The sequence below is a fragment of the Stegostoma tigrinum genome, chromosome 21 (genome assembly GCF_030684315.1).
Source record: "Stegostoma tigrinum isolate sSteTig4 chromosome 21, sSteTig4.hap1, whole genome shotgun sequence".
Taxonomy (NCBI): Eukaryota; Metazoa; Chordata; class Chondrichthyes; order Orectolobiformes; family Stegostomatidae; genus Stegostoma; species Stegostoma tigrinum.
The window spans coordinates 18474842-18486872 of NC_081374.1; positions in this window are offsets into that span (position 1 = coordinate 18474842).

Here is a 12031-nt window from a genome sequence, read left to right on the forward strand (position 1 = left end):
GCAAGGGCTGGTCATCCAGGCTTGGGCTGACAAGTGGTAAGTAATATTGCACCTCACAAGTGCCAGGCAATGATAAGAGAGAATTTAAGCCTTGCCCTTGACATTCAGTGGCATCACCATCACTAAATACCTCATTATCAACATCCTAGGGGTTAGTGTTGACCGGAAATTGAACTGGACTAGCCATCTAAATAATGTAACTCCTAAAGCAGGTCAGAAGCTAAGAAACTTACAGCAATTAACTCACTTCCTGACTCCCCAAAGGTGGTCCATCATCGACAAGGCAAATGTTAAAAATATGTTGGTATATTCCCCACTTACCTGGATGCGTTTAAACCCAACAACAGTTAGGCAGCTTGACACTATCTAGGACAAAGCAGCTCACTTGATTTGCACTGCATTTATAGCCTTCAATAACCCTAGTCCAAGCTCCTCTGAGCTGGTCTGGAAGAATCCCTTGAAATTCTAATCAAGATTACACTTTCATTATGGTCATGGCCATCTCCTCCTCCTATTCAGTCTTTTCCCCTTATTTTCTTGTGTCCTCTGCAAAAAGAAAGTGATAAAGATTGAGGTAGCGAGTGAAAATGAGCAACTGAGTGAGGGAGGGAAGTGAGTGAGTAGAGAGGGTGAGTAAATAAATTGGTGAGGGTGAGTGTGAGTGACTGGGTGAGTGTGGGTGAGGATGAGTGGGTGAGACTTAGCGTGGATGAGGGTGTGAGTGGTTGAAGGTGTATGAGTGACAGGATGGGAGTGAGTGTTTAAATTGGTGGAAATAAATTACCGTGTGAGATTGAGGGTGGCACATGCACATTATCTGTCACTGGTAAATTGCAACTGGTCACAGTCAAGGATAGCAGGAACTTTCTGAAGAAGGGTCCAAACCCGAAATATCAGCTTTCCTGCACCTCTGATGCTGCCTGGCCTACTGTGTTCATACAGCTCTACATATGGTCACAGTCAAAGTCTGGTGATGTGTTCAGACCCAAAATTATGTCTAGTTATAAAGTTGCTCATTTTTGTAGATGCTCCTGGAAGCCCCTGTTTGGAGGGCAGTATGCAGAGATGCATTTTCTATTGGGTTCAATTGATCTTTCTTTCTAAGATGTTTCTACCTTGAGACAGAATCCAAAGCTAGGGGCCCTAAGTATAATACTAAGAAATGTAATAAGGAATTCAGGAGAAACATCTTTGTGCAGTGTAGTATGAATGTGAAACTTCACACCACACAGAATAATGAAAGCACCAAGTATAGGTGCATTTAAAGGGAAACTAGATTACATGAGGGGAAGAGGAATAGGATACATTAACATGATAAGTTCAACTAAGTTGTGAGGAGATTCCTGCGCTGTATAAAAACAGGTAAAGACCTGTCACGTGTTATAATTCTGTGATATAGAATTTAATATAATCATGTTGATTGACTTCACTTCTAAATTTTGTAGTACCTCATCAAAATGACCATTTTCCCATGAGATATTCCAAGCTGTTGTGGAATGGTTGCTGTAGATTCAAATCCTGCCCTCACCTTTCACCTATATGCTTGTACTTTTCTGCCAAGGTCTCTAAATATAGTCCAGGGGCAGAAACCCTGTTCAACCCTCACATCGCTTTCCCCCGGCATTAGGTACATCGATATCATTTTATAACTGCAATGTCACCTTGGCTCAAATCAACTAACGTTCTGAATGCAAAGTCTCGGAATTGGAATTATACAGACTAGAGATGATGGGAACTGCAGATGCTGGAGAATTCCAAGATAATAAAATGTGAGGCTGGATGAACACAGCAGGCCAAGCAGCATCTCAGGAGCACAAAAGCTGACGTTTCGGGCCTAGACCTTTCATCTGAGAGGGTCTAGGCCCGAAACGTCAGCTTTTGTGCTCCTGAGATGCTGCTTGGCCTGCTGTGTTCATCCAGCCTCACATTTTATTATCTTGGAATTATACAGACTACATGGTTTATTATCATGCAGTGTTTACTCAATTAGCTAGAAATTCAATTTGGCTAAGTTGTCTTACTTTGTAAATACAGATAAATTTCTGCACTCTCTAGCTTTTAACAATTTGACTCAAACTTTAGGCAATTGCAAAATCAAGTGACGATTTTATTGATATTTGTAATTGTGTGCCCCGGAACAGCATGCACCTAGATCGGTAAATAGTACATTACTGATTTTTTTTCTTCCAAATAGCGAAACCATTACATTTTGCAAATAACATTATTTACATTCCACTGTACATTTGGAATCAACATCAATTGTTCTCATTCACCTACAGGCTGCCTATGTAAAAATGAACCAGTTCACCCAAGAAGGGGGAGGGGAAGGAAGGAGACAGAACGGGCTACAGCAACAACATACGTGTAGAGTATCAAATATCAAGAGTCAGCAGTGGCAGTAAGAGAGATAATTTCCTGGAGAAACTATCTGAACTAAGTCACCAATTGAAAATTAGCTTCAAATAGATTAAAGATAACAGACCCCTTCTCTCTGATGCGCATACTCAACGCATTCAAATTTTTAATTTTAATAACTGGGATGCAGTAGCAGATTTATTGCCCAATCAGTTCTAACTGCTTGGATTTGGTTAGGGAAAACAGCCTTAAGGGTAAAACAAAGAGAAAGAGAAAGATGGGAGAACAGACCATAAAACCAGAAGATGTAGGAGCAGAAATAGACCATTCAGCACACTGGTCTGTCCATCATTCAGTGAGATTATGGTTTATCTGATAATCCTCAACTCTATGTCCTTGCCCTATCCCCATAACCTTTGATTCTGTTACTAACTATAAATCAGCTTATCTCATCTTTCAAAACATTTGATGACCCAATCTTGACAAACTTTATTGGTAAAGAATTCTACAAATTCACTCACATTGAGAAAAGAACATCCTCCTCAGCTCTATCGTAAATGGTGACCCCTTACTTAGATTATGCTCTCTGGTCCATGACTCTCCCACAAAGCAAAACAACATCTCCATATCTTTTCCAACATCCCAAGAATGTTTCAAAAAAGTCTTCTCTCATTCTTCTAAACTTCAATAAGTATAGCCTCAACCTACTAACATTTTCTCATCATGCATAGAATCAACCCCACGAACCTGTTGCAGCCTGTCTGCAGGGGTCAGAAATAGGGAAAAACTCAGGACATGGAGAAAGAAGAAAAATTTATGTGTAAGGTGACTGAGGATTCAGGGTTGGAATGTGAAAACAGTGGGAACTGAGTAAGGAAGGAAAGTGGAAATGGAGATTTGATAGGGAGAGGGAGATTTGAAGGAGGTGGTGGAACAGAGATTGAGTAAAGTAGGGAATCAGATAGGGATTTGGGCTTGGGCGATGGTATGGAGAGAGGTAGAAGCTGTGTAGTTCAAATGTAGAGACCAGTTCTTCTGCAGAACCTGAAACAAAAATAGCAATATAAGCAGGAGAAATGTCACGTGAGGAGCAGCCATTAGAATGGTGGGTGAAATCTGAGGATTTTTATTTAGGTAAACATAGACAAATTAATTCCACTAATGAACAAATGGGGACCAAAGGAGATGGACCATACCAATGGGAAGAATAAAAAAGAAAGAGAAAAAGGAGACCTTTCAACAGATCCAAGGCATGAAATCATCACAAGTAGCTATTGAGGTAGTGTCTAGAACATCATTTAAAAACATTAGAATACATTTTTGAAAAGGCGGAATATATAAGGCCTGAGGAATTGGGTTACAGGAGAGAGAGCCAACACTAGAACCATGGAGGTAAATAGTCTCCAACTGTGCTAAAATTTTAACGATTCTGTGTGAACATTACTTTATTGAATCCAAGCCCAGGGTGTAGTTTATAAATGTTCATGTTAACTCCATGCTGATGTGTTCCAGACAACAAGCTCACTGCCCAGTTAGTGATCAATGATGGCCGGTGTTGGATGCTTTAGCATGCAACGTGCAAGTGCAGATTGTTTCAGACCGAGGTTTCAGCTCAGAATTGTCACTTCCACATGAGGTGATGATCCAAAACAGTCTGTGATAGATGGAGAGAGACATGGGGCTCTTTAAAAGTGGCATGAATTGTGAGCCTTACCACAACTTTTGCATTGAGGTTGATTTTGGCTGTATTTGGGGTGGCCAACTATGGGCTCATAGGAGTGCACCACATTACAGGTAAGATATTGTGGTATTAAAGGTAATACCACCTAGTTATGCATTAGCTATCAATGAATAAAGTATTAGTGTTGATTATGAGGAATTATGCTGTTACTAGTTTGCTGCTACTTCTTGATGTGTCGTCATTTGATGGAATATACTTCCATTTGTGATTTTTCTTTGGCAAATCTCTCCCAATCTTTGGTTTAGTTTCTCCTCATCCCTGACCTTAGTTTCCTTTCTTGCCAATCTTTTAGTTGAATCTCTGAATTTCTTGCACTAGAGCTTGCATGAAACCATTTGCTAAGATATTCACCGTAAGAGGACCCAACTTTTGAAAGGTCGGTGCAAGAGCATTTGCAGATGTGACATGATTAAAAGTCATGTGGTAGAATATTATATTGTAAGCATGTTAGATGATTGCCCATAATGTGACAGCGTGGTCAGATGTCACATGATCAAACCTCCAGGAATGCCTCCAGAGTGAGTTGGCAACTCTGCACACCGGCAAAGAGCACAAATGGCAACCTGATCCAAATGTGGGGATCTGGCTCTTGTAGCAGACTCAGGCCAAATTATATTTACAAAACTGGCCTTGCTTCTTGGTCAATGATAAATAAATGGTGCTTGTAGTTTATTTTCGCCACAGCTAGCCATAAATGTTTCAGAACTTCTGAGTAGGCACTCTAAGTTATATTTTCAGGGCCAGAGAGGTTATTTTTGTAGTAATTAAGATATATCACACCATTAAAACTTTGTTTTCACCTGAATGTAGCAGCCCTCATCTTCTCTGATATATTAAGTAGTTAAGTACAGCAGATTCACACCATAATGTGGATTTCAATATTTGACTCTATTGCAAAGATACTATCAGATGACAGCTTGTGATGGAAAACACAAGTTAGACAGGAGCTTCTAGATTTCTGTACTTAATTCTGTGGACTCAGGAATTTGTCGTTTGATTTACCCTTTAATAACTCAGTATCTCAGTCTCACTCTTAACAAACCTCCAGGAAAATAATACAGCAAACATATTGATTTAATGGCACCTGAAAAACTTTCATTTTATTGTTTAGAGATTATCAAAAGAATAACCTGAAATAATTAATAATACATGTTTTATTAATCACATTTGCTATAATTGTTTAAAGATCTGTTAAAAACTTACTTCTAACACAAAGTGGATGTGTTCAGGTAAATTAATTGTGATAAGTAGTACAAATGTTGTAAAACCAGATGAATTTTGCTGTTGCCAAACTTGTTTTGTTGTGTTGATTCTCTGAAATGCAACATTTGTGCTTGGAAATGACACCTAGCAACTAATCTCGATCTCATTATTTACAGCAGTGAAATGCCATTCATCATGGCTAAGTAGTGAATGTAAATAAACCCGTTCACCCCAGTTCTTGGACAGAATCCAGCTTGTGAATTTCACTTGCTGTCCTCTTCTACTTCTTGCTATCTTGAATCACAACAGATGACACAGGTGGCACAGTGGCTCAGTGGTTAACACATCTGCCTCATGTCACCAGAGACTGCATGGGATGCTGTTCAGAGAGTCAGTGTAGTCTCAATGGGCTAAGCGCCTCTTTCTGCACTATAGCGACTCTAGATTTTGTACTTCAGGAGGTTGTGCTAATTGGTGGCTGCTAAGGAACAAGCTACATTTCTACCCAGAAAATTCAGCTGTATAATATTGCTGCCATTGGAGCTATAGAGGTCAGAACAAATGAAAAGGCCAAGCACACTCGTATGTTCTGTGCTGCACACAATATTTATGAGGACATTTATGTCATTGTGATTTATGTGCAGCTGAAAAGCTAGGAGAGGGCAGATTGGGACATTAGCCATGGTTGACATAGCACACATTCTGAAAATCTGGGCCTCCTGGGTCCAATTAATCCCCTCCCCTAATGATTCTCTGTTCAGACTGTAACATGGTATTGAGTTAGAAGCCAGGCTGCTGAGAGGGGGAACTGAGTAAAGGAGGAGGCCCTGAACGTCAAGGTTATTCATCGAGCATTTTTCCTGCTTTCATGTCAGCCAGAGATATACCTGAGTCGCATGTGATGCAGCAGGAGGTGGTTACTGATCTGTGACGTATCTATATCCATTGAGCAGGGCAAGGACAATGCTGTCAGAGACCAACAAGTTGTCTATGCAGTTCAACTTCCACCTTTTTCCTAAGTTGGAGCAGGCAAAATTGCCAACATTTCCCACTTAACTGTCAGTTACTGCTTAGGGTTGTGGCAGAGGTCCCATACACCAAGACAAGGGATATCACAGTCTATACTTTAACTACAAAGTTGCAGCAGATGATCGTGGGATTCTCAGTATTTCAATGAACTATCGTCTGCAGGTATGTGATTCTGTGGATGTGATATATTAATGCGGAGAGGTACCAGAACCACAAGAATTACCATTCCATCAGCCGGCAGTCAGTATATCAGTGCACAGGATACCATGTTGGTGAATATCTGCTGCCCTGGCAGCAGTCATAATATCTTCACTGTGAGACAGTTTGTCCACTGTTTTAGTACCACCATGACAAACCAGACATACAAAGCTGAACAATTTGTCCAAGTGCATTCCCTTAGCCCCTGCCTTGGTCAAGTTAGAAAAAAAATGTTGGATTTATGGATTTTCTTTTATGACCTCACAACATCCCAAAACACTTTATAATTAATCAAGTGCTTTTTAAAGTTATTCGTTATTGAATTTTAGGACCAGCATTGCCTGTTCATACAATGCACAATCTCTCAAACAGCAATGAGATAAATGATCAAGCAATTCATACTCCTAGACAGTAATTGAGGAATAAATATTGGCTGGGACATCGAAAAGAATAGGATGAACACAGCAGGCCAAGCAGCATCTCAGGAGCACAAAAGCTGACGTTTCGGGCCTAGACCCTTCATTTGAGAGGGTCTAGGCCCGAAACGTCAGCTTTTGTGCTCCTGAGATGCTGCTTGGCCTGCTGTGTTCATCCAGCCTCACATTTTATTATCTTGGAATTATACAGACTACATGGTTTATTATCATGCAGTGTTTACTCAATTAGCTAGAAATTCAATTTGGCTAAGTTGTCTTACTTTGTAAATACAGATAAATTTCTGCACTCTCTAGCTTTTAACAATTTGACTCAAACTTTAGGCAATTGCAAAATCAAGTGACGATTTTATTGATATTTGTAATTGTGTGCCCCGGAACAGCATGCACCTAGATCGGTAAATAGTACATTACTGATTTTTTTTCTTCCAAATAGCGAAACCATTACATTTTGCAAATAACATTATTTACATTCCACTGTACATTTGGAATCAACATCAATTGTTCTCATTCACCTACAGGCTGCCTATGTAAAAATGAACCAGTTCACCCAAGAAGGGGGAGGGGAAGGAAGGAGACAGAACGGGCTACAGCAACAACATACGTGTAGAGTATCAAATATCAAGAGTCAGCAGTGGCAGTAAGAGAGATAATTTCCTGGAGAAACTATCTGAACTAAGTCACCAATTGAAAATTAGCTTCAAATAGATTAAAGATAACAGACCCCTTCTCTCTGATGCGCATACTCAACGCATTCAAATTTTTAATTTTAATAACTGGGATGCAGTAGCAGATTTATTGCCCAATCAGTTCTAACTGCTTGGATTTGGTTAGGGAAAACAGCCTTAAGGGTAAAACAAAGAGAAAGAGAAAGATGGGAGAACAGACCATAAAACCAGAAGATGTAGGAGCAGAAATAGACCATTCAGCACACTGGTCTGTCCATCATTCAGTGAGATTATGGTTTATCTGATAATCCTCAACTCTATGTCCTTGCCCTATCCCCATAACCTTTGATTCTGTTACTAACTATAAATCAGCTTATCTCATCTTTCAAAACATTTGATGACCCAATCTTGACAAACTTTATTGGTAAAGAATTCTACAAATTCACTCACATTGAGAAAAGAACATCCTCCTCAGCTCTATCGTAAATGGTGACCCCTTACTTAGATTATGCTCTCTGGTCCATGACTCTCCCACAAAGCAAAACAACATCTCCATATCTTTTCCAACATCCCAAGAATGTTTCAAAAAAGTCTTCTCTCATTCTTCTAAACTTCAATAAGTATAGCCTCAACCTACTAACATTTTCTCATCATGCATAGAATCAACCCCACGAACCTGTTGCAGCCTGTCTGCAGGGGTCAGAAATAGGGAAAAACTCAGGACATGGAGAAAGAAGAAAAATTTATGTGTAAGGTGACTGAGGATTCAGGGTTGGAATGTGAAAACAGTGGGAACTGAGTAAGGAAGGAAAGTGGAAATGGAGATTTGATAGGGAGAGGGAGATTTGAAGGAGGTGGTGGAACAGAGATTGAGTAAAGTAGGGAATCAGATAGGGATTTGGGCTTGGGCGATGGTATGGAGAGAGGTAGAAGCTGTGTAGTTCAAATGTAGAGACCAGTTCTTCTGCAGAACCTGAAACAAAAATAGCAATATAAGCAGGAGAAATGTCACGTGAGGAGCAGCCATTAGAATGGTGGGTGAAATCTGAGGATTTTTATTTAGGTAAACATAGACAAATTAATTCCACTAATGAACAAATGGGGACCAAAGGAGATGGACCATACCAATGGGAAGAATAAAAAAGAAAGAGAAAAAGGAGACCTTTCAACAGATCCAAGGCATGAAATCATCACAAGTAGCTATTGAGGTAGTGTCTAGAACATCATTTAAAAACATTAGAATACATTTTTGAAAAGGCGGAATATATAAGGCCTGAGGAATTGGGTTACAGGAGAGAGAGCCAACACTAGAACCATGGAGGTAAATAGTCTCCAACTGTGCTAAAATTTTAACGATTCTGTGTGAACATTACTTTATTGAATCCAAGCCCAGGGTGTAGTTTATAAATGTTCATGTTAACTCCATGCTGATGTGTTCCAGACAACAAGCTCACTGCCCAGTTAGTGATCAATGATGGCCGGTGTTGGATGCTTTAGCATGCAACGTGCAAGTGCAGATTGTTTCAGACCGAGGTTTCAGCTCAGAATTGTCACTTCCACATGAGGTGATGATCCAAAACAGTCTGTGATAGATGGAGAGAGACATGGGGCTCTTTAAAAGTGGCATGAATTGTGAGCCTTACCACAACTTTTGCATTGAGGTTGATTTTGGCTGTATTTGGGGTGGCCAACTATGGGCTCATAGGAGTGCACCACATTACAGGTAAGATATTGTGGTATTAAAGGTAATACCACCTAGTTATGCATTAGCTATCAATGAATAAAGTATTAGTGTTGATTATGAGGAATTATGCTGTTACTAGTTTGCTGCTACTTCTTGATGTGTCGTCATTTGATGGAATATACTTCCATTTGTGATTTTTCTTTGGCAAATCTCTCCCAATCTTTGGTTTAGTTTCTCCTCATCCCTGACCTTAGTTTCCTTTCTTGCCAATCTTTTAGTTGAATCTCTGAATTTCTTGCACTAGAGCTTGCATGAAACCATTTGCTAAGATATTCACCGTAAGAGGACCCAACTTTTGAAAGGTCGGTGCAAGAGCATTTGCAGATGTGACATGATTAAAAGTCATGTGGTAGAATATTATATTGTAAGCATGTTAGATGATTGCCCATAATGTGACAGCGTGGTCAGATGTCACATGATCAAACCTCCAGGAATGCCTCCAGAGTGAGTTGGCAACTCTGCACACCGGCAAAGAGCACAAATGGCAACCTGATCCAAATGTGGGGATCTGGCTCTTGTAGCAGACTCAGGCCAAATTATATTTACAAAACTGGCCTTGCTTCTTGGTCAATGATAAATAAATGGTGCTTGTAGTTTATTTTCGCCACAGCTAGCCATAAATGTTTCAGAACTTCTGAGTAGGCACTCTAAGTTATATTTTCAGGGCCAGAGAGGTTATTTTTGTAGTAATTAAGATATATCACACCATTAAAACTTTGTTTTCACCTGAATGTAGCAGCCCTCATCTTCTCTGATATATTAAGTAGTTAAGTACAGCAGATTCACACCATAATGTGGATTTCAATATTTGACTCTATTGCAAAGATACTATCAGATGACAGCTTGTGATGGAAAACACAAGTTAGACAGGAGCTTCTAGATTTCTGTACTTAATTCTGTGGACTCAGGAATTTGTCGTTTGATTTACCCTTTAATAACTCAGTATCTCAGTCTCACTCTTAACAAACCTCCAGGAAAATAATACAGCAAACATATTGATTTAATGGCACCTGAAAAACTTTCATTTTATTGTTTAGAGATTATCAAAAGAATAACCTGAAATAATTAATAATACATGTTTTATTAATCACATTTGCTATAATTGTTTAAAGATCTGTTAAAAACTTACTTCTAACACAAAGTGGATGTGTTCAGGTAAATTAATTGTGATAAGTAGTACAAATGTTGTAAAACCAGATGAATTTTGCTGTTGCCAAACTTGTTTTGTTGTGTTGATTCTCTGAAATGCAACATTTGTGCTTGGAAATGACACCTAGCAACTAATCTCGATCTCATTATTTACAGCAGTGAAATGCCATTCATCATGGCTAAGTAGTGAATGTAAATAAACCCGTTCACCCCAGTTCTTGGACAGAATCCAGCTTGTGAATTTCACTTGCTGTCCTCTTCTACTTCTTGCTATCTTGAATCACAACAGATGACACAGGTGGCACAGTGGCTCAGTGGTTAACACATCTGCCTCATGTCACCAGAGACTGCATGGGATGCTGTTCAGAGAGTCAGTGTAGTCTCAATGGGCTAAGCGCCTCTTTCTGCACTATAGCGACTCTAGATTTTGTACTTCAGGAGGTTGTGCTAATTGGTGGCTGCTAAGGAACAAGCTACATTTCTACCCAGAAAATTCAGCTGTATAATATTGCTGCCATTGGAGCTATAGAGGTCAGAACAAATGAAAAGGCCAAGCACACTCGTATGTTCTGTGCTGCACACAATATTTATGAGGACATTTATGTCATTGTGATTTATGTGCAGCTGAAAAGCTAGGAGAGGGCAGATTGGGACATTAGCCATGGTTGACATAGCACACATTCTGAAAATCTGGGCCTCCTGGGTCCAATTAATCCCCTCCCCTAATGATTCTCTGTTCAGACTGTAACATGGTATTGAGTTAGAAGCCAGGCTGCTGAGAGGGGGAACTGAGTAAAGGAGGAGGCCCTGAACGTCAAGGTTATTCATCGAGCATTTTTCCTGCTTTCATGTCAGCCAGAGATATACCTGAGTCGCATGTGATGCAGCAGGAGGTGGTTACTGATCTGTGACGTATCTATATCCATTGAGCAGGGCAAGGACAATGCTGTCAGAGACCAACAAGTTGTCTATGCAGTTCAACTTCCACCTTTTTCCTAAGTTGGAGCAGGCAAAATTGCCAACATTTCCCACTTAACTGTCAGTTACTGCTTAGGGTTGTGGCAGAGGTCCCATACACCAAGACAAGGGATATCACAGTCTATACTTTAACTACAAAGTTGCAGCAGATGATCGTGGGATTCTCAGTATTTCAATGAACTATCGTCTGCAGGTATGTGATTCTGTGGATGTGATATATTAATGCGGAGAGGTACCAGAACCACAAGAATTACCATTCCATCAGCCGGCAGTCAGTATATCAGTGCACAGGATACCATGTTGGTGAATATCTGCTGCCCTGGCAGCAGTCATAATATCTTCACTGTGAGACAGTTTGTCCACTGTTTTAGTACCACCATGACAAACCAGACATACAAAGCTGAACAATTTGTCCATGTGCATTCCCTTAGCCCCTGCCTTGGTCAAGTTAGAAAAAAAATGTTGGATTTATGGATTTTCTTTTATGACCTCACAACATCCCAAAACACTTTATAATTAATCAAGTGCTTTT